This window comes from Pristiophorus japonicus, chromosome 3 (assembly GCF_044704955.1).
Source record: "Pristiophorus japonicus isolate sPriJap1 chromosome 3, sPriJap1.hap1, whole genome shotgun sequence".
NCBI classification, from domain to species: Eukaryota; Metazoa; Chordata; class Chondrichthyes; family Pristiophoridae; genus Pristiophorus; species Pristiophorus japonicus.
The window spans coordinates 43,576,055-43,589,174 of NC_091979.1; the positions used below are offsets into that span (position 1 = coordinate 43,576,055).

The following is a 13,120-nucleotide window of genomic DNA, read 5'->3' on the forward strand; positions in this document are numbered from 1 at the left end:
TTTTAGATGACCTCCAATTTGCGGAGGGTAGAACGTGGGAGATCGCCAGGAGTGCTTTGGAATCGTCAAGTCGAGAGGTAACAAAGGCATGGATGAGGGTTTCAGCAGCAGATGAGCTGAGGCAGGGCGAAAGTCGGGTGATGTTTCAGAGCTGGAAATTCAGAGCTGTTGTATCGTCATGTATGGTATAAAGTGATGGAGGACTGGTGAAACACTGTCTTTTTAGTTTAACAGTTAACAGACTGGGAAATTGTACTTCATATCCAAATGAATTATTTATTTAGTGATGCGACCGATGGCAACAAAATAAAATAGCTGCGCATGCGCAGTTCCAATGGTTTCTTGGTTGTTCTCACCTGACTTCGTTGGCAGCATTCACTCAAGTATATTAATAAGGTTTGTTCGTCAAATAACTCACCTTAGTAATTATGAGAAGTAAAGATACTCGCGGTTTCCAGTAATTTCTAACGCGTTTCCGGTCGCTGATATGGTGATTTGATGGTCGGGTCTGGCTTGGCTCCGGGTTCCTCACGTGTAGCTGATGTGCTTGAGAAGTGAAAACTCCTGGAGTTTGTCAACAGTCAGCATCCACTGAGTTTGAAATTTCAGTAACAATAGACATGGCTGATGATGGTTTAATGTTAAATATTACCAACAATAGGGAGGGGGGTGAGGCAAAGAGATTGCTGCTGCTAAACTGAGCCGCGAGAGAACGTTAACATTTATGCACTGCTGAACTGAGCCGAAAAGAAATTAAAATTAAAATTTGAATTGTTTTTTCTATTGGCTTTGTGAAAGTTATGAAAGTGAACATTTATGTGCCGAATGTGTTGGCAGTAGTCACTGTTTATTTATATGTTAACAATTCTGTGACTACATTGTATTAATTATGTGCTTTCCCTTTGTGACTTCAGCCTCTTTAATGCTGACCCCATTTTAATTCAGATTCAGAGCGATTAACATCCATCCTCCCCCCTGCCTCCACCTTGCTCACACTGCTAAATCCAGTTTCATTATCCCAGGGCAGACTCGCATATTCCTGAAAACCTGGGTACTAGAGCTGCTGAGGGGATAAGGGAGTCTCAATAACACTGGGAGCTGGCTCATGGGTGTTGATGTCCTGGAATCCAAACTAAAACAGGACCAGCATAAAAATAGCTTAAATTGGATACTTTGGAAGTTGGGGTTTCCTATTTCTCATAGTCCCTGTGAGTTTTCACGTGTTTTTAGTAGTGGCGCATTGCAGCAGATTATTAATTTGAGCAAAGACTTCAACTATTATCTAATAATCTACTTTTCATTCTTCTTAGCCATTGCCTACGGAAAAGGAACATACTTTGCCTTGAATGCCTCATATTCATGTGACACAAAATACTCCAACCCTGACTCTGATGGATGCAAATACATCTATTAGGCACAAGTGATTACTGGGAAGAAATGCTTGGGAACACAAAATATGCTGGAACCAACAGCAGTAAATCCACAGACAGATTTAGCAGACCTTTGCGACTGTGCAGTGAACAACTTATCTCATCCTACTATTTTTGTTATTTTTTGCGATGATGGGGTATATACAGAATACTTAATCACCTTTAAAACAGCGTAAGTCAGAAGCAACTTGCCCAGTTGGTGGTCCAGCTGGGTGGGACTGCACTCGCCTGGTTCCACTCTTATATATCTAATCATAGCCAGAGAATCACAGGCTTTCTCTTCCTGTTCCCACACCTTTATGTGGGGTGTCCCCCAAGGATCTATCCTTGTCCCCCTCTGATTTCTCATCTACATACTGCTCCTCAGTGAAATCATCCAAAAACACTGTGTAAATTTCCACACATATACTGACGACACCCAGCTCTACCTCGCCACCTCTCTCTCTCTCTCGAGGCCTCCAACTCCAAATTGTCCAACATCCAGTAGTGGATAAACAGAAATTTCCTCTACTAAATATTGGGAAGACTGAAGCCATTGTCTTTAGTACCCGCCATAAACTCTGTTCCCGAGCCACTGACTCCATCTCTCTTCATGGCAACTGTCTGAGTTTGATGCTGTTCATAACCTTGGTGACATATTTGACACTGAAATGAGCTTCCGAACACATATCTGCACCATCACTTAGACTATTTCCACTTCCATAACATTGCTCAACTCCGCTCCTGCCTCAGCTCATCTGCTGCTGAAAACCTCACCCACGCCTTTGTTATCCAGGATACCGGGATAACTCCCCTGCTCTTCTTTTGAACACTGACATGGGATCCTTTGTGCCCACCTGATAAATGCACCAGCCAAAGAGCAGCAATTTTGATTCTTGGATACTTTGCACATAGCATAGTCCTCGAAAATTCAAGTATTTTCTCTTTTAGAATTGGCTTCAATCTTATCCTTCATTATACTGCCCCACCTGCTGCCACACTTACCTATCCAGTCACAGCCAGAGAATCTCCTGCAGTGGCATCTCTTCCCATCCAATTGAATTGGACCCTGATCTTAGCTTCCAACCCCATATCTTCTCCATCACAAAGACCGCCTATTCCACCTCCATACCATTGCCCGTCTCCAACACTGTATCAGTCCATCTGTTGCTAAAAGCCTCACCCATGCTTTGCTTACCTCGAGACTCGAGTATTCCAATGCTTTCCGGACCAGCCTCCCATCCTCCATAAACTTGAGCTCATCCAAATCTCTGCTGCCCATATACTAGCTCGCACCAGGTCTTCGTAAATATCTGACATCTGCACACATTTCCTCTTTACAAAACTTATTTCCTGTTGTCACATTTTTGTTCACACTTTTGTGACGTCTGTCATTGCAAGTTCCGAGCTCCACATTTCCCATTCGATTTATCTACGTCACTATGTAATTTCAGGCTCTGGGCCACTAAGTGGCACTCTTGTATCTTTTCTCCACAAATCACTCAAAGTGCTTTCTAATAAATTCTCGTTGCTATATTTTTCTTCACCACTGAAATTTTTAATATCCAACATAAGGATTTAAACACAAAAACAAGGTATAAAAACTTATTTTGCAATAACATGTAATAAATGTATTGTGTGAATTATCTTTTGTGTCTTTTAATGTTGCGTGGCAGATTTTACCTGGAGGCCTAGACTTGAATAGAATTGGGGGAATGAGAGAGAGAAGTAGAAAAGAGCAGGGAGACAAAACGCAAAATGAGGACAACAGAGACAAGTAGGAAAGAGACTCTGACTTACCTTGCAGAATACCATCTACTAAGGTCTAGTAATAAATCTCAGTACTATTTCATGGCGTTCTGGTAGGGTTCCTGTCCCTTGGGTGAGAGTCTCCTGGATTGGTCTCCCGAATGCTGCTGCTGGCCAATCTGAAGAAATGGGAGGGGGGAGGGGGAGGTGGAGCGGGGGAAGAGAGAGTTTTTTGGGAATCAACGGGCGGGGCGGGTCTGGCAGCGCTGAACAGACCCGACACGCAGCGACGGGGGAGGCAATTAAGCCAATTACTGGCTTGTTCAGAAGCCCCGAACAGTGATATTTTACTCACATTTTAACTTTACTAGGCCGCCCACGAATTTCACGCTGCTCCTGGACTCCACCTGTTCATCTGAGGCGGAGGTTGAGTGGCCAATGAAGCAGATGACTGGTGACAGCGTTAAAACTTGTATGAACCTCACAATTTACAATTTCCAAATCCAGAAAGTCTTTGGTTTCTCCCCTTGGAAGAGAGATTGTGCATTATGCAGGCTGCAAGTCTTTGTAGCAAACTCTCCAGCCAGGCCATTGCAGCAACCTCTCTCACATTTGATAGATTGCTTCTGTCATCTCAACTCCAACAGGACTCCATAAGGACGGGAACCATTTACACTATCACCTTGGCCCTCAGAATATGACCATGATGAACCCCAACACCAGCATCACCAGGCACACCAGCAGCACCAACAACACCAACCTTCTCCGCAATCAATTGATGCTTCACAGGACATAGGGAAGCAGCACCCGACCATTTTGCTGCCAAGGATGGCCTCACCATGGTCAGATTTACTTCACTTGATACGATACACCCTGGCTGCCACATGATGCACCAGGTTGGCACCACCCCACACCAACAACATAAAGTATCCCTACAATGTCCAAGCAATTGCTTTCACCCTCATCACCACTGTGTCTCACTATTCACTGCAACTTACTAAGCCACTTCCAAAGTTGCACACAAATATGTCCATGAAGGCAAAGTGTGGAAAAAAAAGTTTTCAATGTTTGACACCACATTAACAGACACCTTACAGGAACATTGCATAAGTGCCTACTGATACGTCCTTACTATACAGTATAAATGCACATGAGGCCCATGCTTGAGAGAAGGTCAGTCTGTGACCTGTCCTTTATTCCTTAGCACTCAAGTGATGAAAGTGGGTGGAGCTTCCCCTTTTATACCTGAAGGTCCAGGTTAGGAGTATCTCCCACAAGTTAACCACCTAGTGGTCATTGTTCTCACAGTGTACAACTTAGGTCAGATTATACATGGGTTACAATGCTGGTTGAATACATGACACCTACGCTTGTGTGTTGTTAGTTGGTAATGTGAATGTTTAAAATGTATAGAGACATTGAAGTTGAGAACGTGGGAATTGTATAGGGACAGTATAAGCTAACAAAGAATTCATGGAGGAATAGCCATGACATCTCGGACTCGAGACTGCGAAATGTTACAACACTAACAAATATTGAAACAAAACCCACAGCTTGCAGAAAAACTTTAAGATCTTATTAAATCATGTTATTAACCTGAAACATTAACAGAAGGTCTTTGTTTAAAATCAGACCATACTTAGGTCGGCTTATGAGTGGACAAAGGGAAAGAGGGACCAAAAGAGATAGGTTGAACTAGGATGTCACTCTAGCCCTATCTTGTTATCTTTTGCCGAGAATGTATAACTGTTGTCGCTTTACGATGTAACTTCACTTATCCGTAGGGAGTGTGTACGCTCGATCGAGAATGTATATCCCCCTGTCTGATACGTCTTTCCGGCCGGTAAAATAAAGACTGCTTTGTTCAAAGCACAAGAGGTATTCGACCCAGTAATTTTACTGAACCAGATTGAGAGAAAAGAATCCACATTTACATTTGGTGTCAGAAGTGGGATTCGAACCCACGCCTCCATAGGAGACTCCTGAAAAAGATAGGGAAATTGCGCGATGACGCAAACCAAGCGGCGACTTGGAAAGATAGGTTATAATTAGAGCTAGATAGGGATAGATGATCAATTATGGATCCAGAAATTAATAGGAAAGAAAAGAGACTCTTGTGAATGTCTGTTTAAATGAGAAATGCTTCTGTGATTTTTACTGTAAAAAAAAGCCGGGGAGTTGTGGTTTGTTTTATCTCAAAGAGAATGAAAGTTTGTTTTAACCCTTCGTAGTGTTGTCCTGTATGTGGGAAGTTACGTATATTCGGATGATAAGTTACGGAGCCAGGAAATGCACAAAGGATAGGTTTGTTGAAAAAAAAAAGAAAAAATTACATGGTCCCGGTGGTTAAAAAAAAAGAAAAACTTGTTGAAAGAAAACATTCAGAGAAGGCACAGCAAAACAACTGAGATGGATTCAAAAGGATTCAAAAAAATATATATTAAATAACACGACCTTGAGGCTGGAAGAATTGAGATAACGAAAAGCAGTCCACAGCCTACGTGCCAGACTTCTCTCTAGTTATGGAAAAGACAAAAAAAAGTAACGTGCTAAATAGGTGCTAAAAAAAAAATGTTCTGAGATTTTAAATTATGAGAAAAATTCCACTGCAGTAAAAAAAATAATAAATCACTCCTGTCCAGTTGGCAGAAAAACTCCATTAAATTAGGGCTTTCATTGACTGATTGAATTTAAACTGCGCAGTGACGCGAAAGGATAGGGAAATTTGGAGACTAAAAGAAATTAAATAAGGCTCATAAGAAATCAAATTTAGAAAATTAGGCTCACAGGGAATAAAATAAGGCTTATGGAGAATTAAATAGAGGATAGGTGTTCAATTCAGGTACGACGTCGACCTTGTATATCACTTGGCCCGTCTAGGCCATGAATGAATTTAAATCCCGCAGCAACTCGGAAGGTAGGGCCGACACGAACGCGCAGCGGCGCTGACGCTTAAACGACGCGAGACGCACAGCGGCGCAAGCGTGCGGCCGAGAGGAGGAGGGCCGACGCGAACGCGCAGCGGCGCTGACGCGCAACGACGCGAGACGCGCAGCGGCGCGAGCATGCGGCCGAGTGAAGGAGGGCTGACGCAGACGCGCAGCAGCGTGGAACGCGTGGTGACGCGAGACGTGCGGCGGCGCGAGCGAGTAAACGTGGGCCGACGCGAACGCGCAGCAACGCGAACCTCAAAAGTCTGTGCTGATTTCTGTAAGTCGTTTTGTGTTGAGTTTGTCAAGCATGTTTCGATGGAATCGCGTGGAGACGTGAGCCGCGGCTGTGTGTTGAGTTTGTCAAGCGTGTTTCGATGGAATCGCGTGGAGACGCGGCTGTGTGTTGAGTTTGTCAAGCGTGTTTTGGTGGAATCGCGTGGAGACGCGAGCCGCGGGGAGACGCGGCTGTGTGTTGAGTTTGTCAAGCGTGTTTTGGTGGAATCGCGTGGAGAAGCGAGCCGCGGGGCGACACGGCTGTGTGTTGAGTTTGTCAAGCGTGTTTCGATGGAATCGTGTGGAGACGCGAGCCGCGGGGCGACGCGGCTGTGTGTTGAGTTTGTCAAGCGTGTTTCGGTGGAATCGCGTGGAGACGCAAGCCGCGGGGCGACGCGGCTGTGTGTTAGATTAGAAAGTCTGTTTTTCAGTAAAGTCTGTTTTTAAGTAAAGTCTGTTCGTTTTAAGTTTGTTTAAATCGCACGACTACGTGAACGCGTAACGACACGATAATGGGTAATCAATTGGATAAAACAACGGATGCGGGTAGTCCGTTAGAAAAGTTATGTGAAGAATTCCCTGAGAGAGCTGAAGACTTTAGAAAATTATCAGGAGCCCTGAACAAATTATTGGGAGATGATCAATGGCCTCTAGGTGGCACTAGAAGCGTAGAGGTAGTAAAAAAAAAAGCACAGGGATTGTCCAAAAAAAATTAAAAGATGAATCACTGCTGTCAAGTTGGCAAACAAATGCTATTAAATTAGGACTTTCATTGACAGAGGGAACACATGTTAAAACTGTAGACGTCTTAAAAAAAAGAATGCGCGCACGAGAAACTTACTAAGAGATCCTCTGGGACCTCTGAGAAAGGTATTGACCGACTATGTAGTAAAATGGCTGGCTTTGTGTTAACCGAGGCTGATGGTGAAATTGATGAGTGGACACTGACTCAGCGCCCAACGGCACCTCCCGCACCCCCTGGCCCCTTGCTCCAGTCCTCTTCCCAACATCCTCCACCTTACACTCTGGCAAGAGGAGTTAAAAATAACCCCATACCACCAAAGCAACAAACCCAAACTGACTCCTCATCCTCTGATAGCGATTCGGATCCCCACTTCACAAGCAATATAGCCGAAAGGACCAGATCTCACACTCGAAAGGGCAGAACTATATCTCACTCACAGACAGTCCCGTAAATCTTCTAGTCACTCTACCAGTCCAAGTTGTGAAAGACATAGATCACAACCAATCTGGACTGTAACTTGATGGCTAGAGACCTCCTCTGCAAATTCCAGTTGCATTTGGAGTGTGGAGATGATGGGATTATTGTAAAACAGGGAACCCTTAAGCGGCAGTATTATACCACTAGAACCCCTCAGTGGTGGTCTCTGGACCTGCCGCAGGCACCCTATCACGTAACCCTAGCATACGATCTCAGTGGAAAGAATCAGGACCTGCAGAACTTTTATCAGGATCACGAAGGGGAAGTGAAGGGAATTCTATTAAGGGCTAGAGTGACTGGACTGGAAAGAGGCAGATTTTGTGGAAGTGGATAAGAATCTGTGGCAACAGCCCCTAACAATGGCACCGCATATTGCTCGTGAAGTATTAGCCCCTCACCATGCTAAAGATTTGGGAGTTATGGTACGCAAGGCCATAGATGAGGCTGACCCTACCAGCCGGGATGTGCAAATCGTAAAACATGGCCGAACAGTCCAATTTCATGGGGACCTCGAGAAGGTCTTAACGACTCTACAGCATCATACTGGCTCGGACATACCTGACTATGTGGATCCTCATGTGTGTAAGGCAGAGGACCCCTCCCAAATGGGTTATACTCCCATTGATCCGATTGAGATCCCAGTGCAGGGCAATGTGGACTCGCCCTCTATCCGACAGAACCCACTGAAATCACAGGCAATCCTAAACTGACCTTTCGGCACTGTACTGCAATCCGGCCTGTTTTCTTACTGAGCCACCCCAAGATGAGGAAGAACCCAGTCATGATTGCTTATCTTTAATTTAAGAGGCCACATCAGTCAGGGAAGATTTAGTTGATGTACCAATGGAAGATCCAGACTGTATTCTTACTGAGCCACCCCAAGATGAGGAAGAACCCAGTCATGATTGTTTATGTATGTTGACGGAAGTACTTCTATTAATCCAGAAGATACACGAATCTCAGGATACGCCATAGTAAACCAGGAGAATCAGGTCTTGGAATCTGCCGCTTTTGAAACCGCCTATTCTGCTCAACAAGCTGAACTATTCGCCCTCACCCGAGCCTGTATCTTGGCCAAAGATCTCAAAGTCAATATCTATACCGACTCTAGGTATGCCTTTGGGGTGGTCCATGATTTCGGACAATTATGGAAAAATAGGGGATTCTTAACCTCACAGGGGAATGAGATATCTCATAAACAGCTAGTATCTGATTTGTTGCAAGCCCTCATGTTCCCCAAATGCATTGCCGTTGTTAAATGTACCGCCCACATCACCGGAAATTCTCTGGTTGATATAGGGAATCGTTGTGCTGACCAAGACGCCAAACAGGCCTCTCGTGACCAACAGATGGTAGTGCCCAAAATTATGAGTCAGACTAAAAATCCTGCAAAGGATAAGTTAGCCTCGGAAAAACCAATGCCAACCATCCAAGATGTTATAAAAGCACAGGAGGACGCTCCTGAAAAAGATAAACTGTTGTGGAAATATTATGCATGTACTTATGACAATGTTTCTAAACTCTGGACCACTCCCGTGGAACAGACTTGCATGTCTGACAAGTTGGCTCTATGGGTTATTGAATGTATGCATTTTGCTACTCAATGTGGAGCAAGGACCACGAGTGACACACTTTTGGCTACTTGGTGGCACCCTAGACTCCAGGCGCTCACCCAGAACATCAGTAGTCGTTGCCTGGTTGGCCAGCAACATAATCCAGGGAAGGGAGTCCCCTGTGATTGGGGTAAAACGCCCCTACCCAAAGGTCCCTTTGAGACATTTCAGTTGGACTACATTGAGTTGCAAAAAGTTCAGAGTTACAAATATGTGTTAGTAATAGTAGATGTGTTTAGCAGATGGATTGAAGCCTACCCTAACCTGGACAATAAGGCTCAAACTGTTGTTAAGGTGTTAATGAGGGAAGTTGTTCCTAGATATGAGATCTCAGCTCGACTGATGACCACCTATGTTCTTTCTCTGACTCAGGCTCTGCGACTAGTTCACAACTAGGTTCAAGATGCTCACCTCGACCTCCCAGTTTTACCCGAATTGTCCCTCGTGGCACCAGGGAAGTATGGATTCGGAAGGGATTAGAGCCACAATGGGAGGGGCCTTTTCAGGTGTTACTCACTACCCCCACTGCAGCCAAGGTTGAGGGGAAAAGTGCCTGGGTTCACCTGCACCACTGCAAGCTCACCACCCTCTAACGAACCTATTTTACTGGTTATTCTAACTCCTGTTTCTGTTCCAGACTTCCTCTTCTCCATAGCTGAACAAGGCCGTTGGCATCCTAATTGGAACGTGGACCAGTTTGAACTTTTACCCGTAGTGATAGACAGCCAGCTACACCGACGGTGACCTGAGAAGAGAGATGGGAAAACTGAACTCTTTTAATCAGCAAAATAATTGGACTATTTATCTGAATCCTGAGCCATAAGATGAAGCTGTCTGTATGCCACAGTCTGTATAATAGTGTTGATATATGACAGTTTCGGCGCATGGGAGGGGAGACAGAGACGAGAGCTACATGTCTTATGTTTATGCGCAAAATGGGAACTTTTCTGGATATTAGGTGTGTTCACATTCCCTATACATTTCACTCCTAGAATGATCCTAAGTGTTATCATGGAATGATAAAAGGGGGGAATGTGAATGTTTAAAATGTATAGAGACATTGAAGTTGAGAACGTGGGAACTGTATAGGGACAGTATAAGCTAACAAAGAATTCATGGAGGAATAGCCATGACATCTCAGACTCGAGACTGCGAAATGTTACAACACTAACACATATTGAAACAAAACCCACAGCTTGCAGAAAAACCTCAAGGTCTTATTAAATCATGTTATTAACCTGAAACATTAACAGAAGGTCTTTGTTTAAAATCAGACCATACTTAGGTCGGCTTATGAGTGGACAAAGGGAAAGAGGGACCAAAAGAGATAGGTTGAACTAGGATGTCACTCTAGCCCTATCTTGTTATCTTTTGCCGAGAATGTATAACTGTTGTCGCTTTACGATGTAACTTCACTTATCCGTAGGGAGTGTGTACGCTCGATCGAGAATGTATATCCCCTGTCTGATACGTCTTTCCGGCCGGTAAAATAAAGACTGCTTTGTTCAAAGCACAAGAGGTATTCGACTCAGTAATTTTACTGAACCAGATTGAGAGAAAAGAATCCACATTTACAGTATGAGGTTGAGTATGCGGGGTGGCTAGTGAGATGGGGAAGTGATAATGTAGATAGAGAGGTATGGGTGGAGGTGCAAGGTAAGTTGGTGTGATTAAGGATGTGCAGGAAAGTCACAGCAGGATGAGGTTGAGTGTGGCTTTGCAGTAACATGGTCCTCCTGGCGACATCCCTACTTGTGCCCTCCTGTGCAATGTGAAACCAGACTACGTTGGTTTCCTGAGGAGGTTTCTTCCGCCCATGGGAAGGAAAGAGAATGTCCCTGTGTGCTGTGACTCCCTCAATAAGCAGATGGAGGAAGTCATGGGAGGGCCTGGGTGCCGCCGTGAACCTCTGTCAGTGTTTGCAGCACCTCAATACTGCAGAACACCAATAGCACAAATGTCAAAATAAATTTGTGCATGGTCCCTTTAAGGAAACTGGCTGATGATGGGTCATCGAATGATGTCATCAGACCCGCTTCCTTCAATTGACCAGGAAACGTGCTAGGCGGGTTTAACAAGCCCAATCATTGTAAAATCATTTTTGACAGCAGGCTGGAGCCAACAGCGAGGTGGGGACCCGCCACTGACTTCGCCCGCCACAGACCTGCCGAGGTAAGGGAAATCGCAGCCATGGTCTCTGTTTGGTGTTGCGCAGTACCTTGGTTGTTGTCTGAGCTCTGCTGGTCTCCCCATTATTTGCAATACACTGCTTCATTGCCGGGTGTGAGGATGGCGGCATCGGGGCCAACGAAAATCGCCTGGCAACTCCGTGGGTCCTTGGGGAGAGAGAGAGAGAGAGAGCAACGCAAACTGGGGAAAGAGAGAATCACAAACACAATCGGGGATGGGGGTGCGGGGAGAGAGAAAAACAAAAGCTGGGGGAGAGAGAGAGAGAATCACAAACTGGGGGAGAGAGAGAGAAACACAAACTGGGGGAGAGAGAGAGAGAAACACAAACTGGTGGAGAGAGAGAGAGAAACACAAACTGGGGGAGAGAGAGGGAAACACAAACTGGGGGAGAGAGAGGGAAACACAAACTGGGGAGTGAGAGAGAAACACAAACTGGGGGAGAGAGAGAGAGGGAAACACAAACTGGGGAGTGAGAGGGAAACACAAACTGGGGGAGAGAGAGAGAGGAAAACACAAACTAGGGGAGAGAGAGAGAGAGGGAAACACAAACTGGGGGAGAGAGAGAGTGAAACACATACTGGGGGAGAGATAGAGAGAATCACAAACTGGGGGAGAGAGAGAGGGAAACACAAACTGGGGGAGTGAGAGAGAGAAACACAAACTGGGGGAGAGAGAGAGTGAAACACAAACTGGGGGAGAACGAGAGATACACAAACTGGGGGAGAGAGAGAAACACAAACTGAGTTTCCATGGTGGGGTGTGGGAGTCAGTGAATTGAATTAGGTTCGGATTTGGTTTTATTTATTATTTATAACTTGCTGTGTATTGCTAAAAAGTCATAAAATTGCAGGAAAACTTTAATTAGAAGTTACTTATATCGATGATGTTTTTGTCGTATCAGTTGTATTTACTCAATGCTTTTCACTGAAGTCAAAACTGTGGAAACAACAGAGAAGTAATTTTTACTTAAACATTAGCAGAGAACCGCAAAACATTTGCGGTCATATTGGTATCTTTAATGCAACACTTGTTTAGACTTATCATCTTCTTCGTCTATAGAATCAATGTTGATGTCCTCCCTCCCTTTCTCCCACCCACCTGCTCCCTCCCTTTCACATTCACCTTTCCACCCACTCCGTCTCTCCCTCCCACCCACTCTGTCCCTCCCTCCCTCCCCCTCCATCCCTCCTTCTCTCTCTCCCCGCCCCTTCCTCCCCCCTCTCTCACACCCCTCCGTCCCTTTCCCTCTCTGCCTCACTCTCCATCCCTCTCTCACTCTTGCCCTTCCTCACCCCTCCCCCCCGCCCCCGCTGCTCCTTCCTCTCAGCTCCACAGCAACGCCTGAGGAGGCTCTGCTCCCAGTGCCCATGCCCATCGGCCCTGCCGCATCCACTGCCGCCTCCTCACTGGAGCAGATCCAGCATCAATCAAACTTTTAAAATTCGCACTTTTGCTTCCCGCCATAATTGGTTGTGAGGCTGGGCGGGTCCTGATCGCCCATCGGTCGGTGCAACTGTCATTCAGTCCGGACCACGTGTTCCCAGTCCCGCCCCAGTTCAAAAACTGAGTATTATTATTATAGATTCCTTATCCTTAAATATTTTAATTTCTTTGCGAACCTTTGATTTACAAATATTTATTCATCTCGCTCACAAAGATTTAAGGAGCTAAAATTCCGGCATTGAGGTGGTGACACCACTTGGTCGCTAACTTTAGCACCAGGCGATGTCT

The 13,120-nt window shown here is 45.2% G+C and overlaps 1 long non-coding RNA gene across 1 annotated transcript in view; it reads right to left on the minus strand.

The window, feature by feature from the left end:
• LOC139259716 (uncharacterized) overlaps positions 1–13,120 on the minus strand; it is a 128,059-nt gene that overhangs the window by 64,067 nt on the left and 50,872 nt on the right. The gene's annotated exons all lie outside the window — the stretch shown is intronic.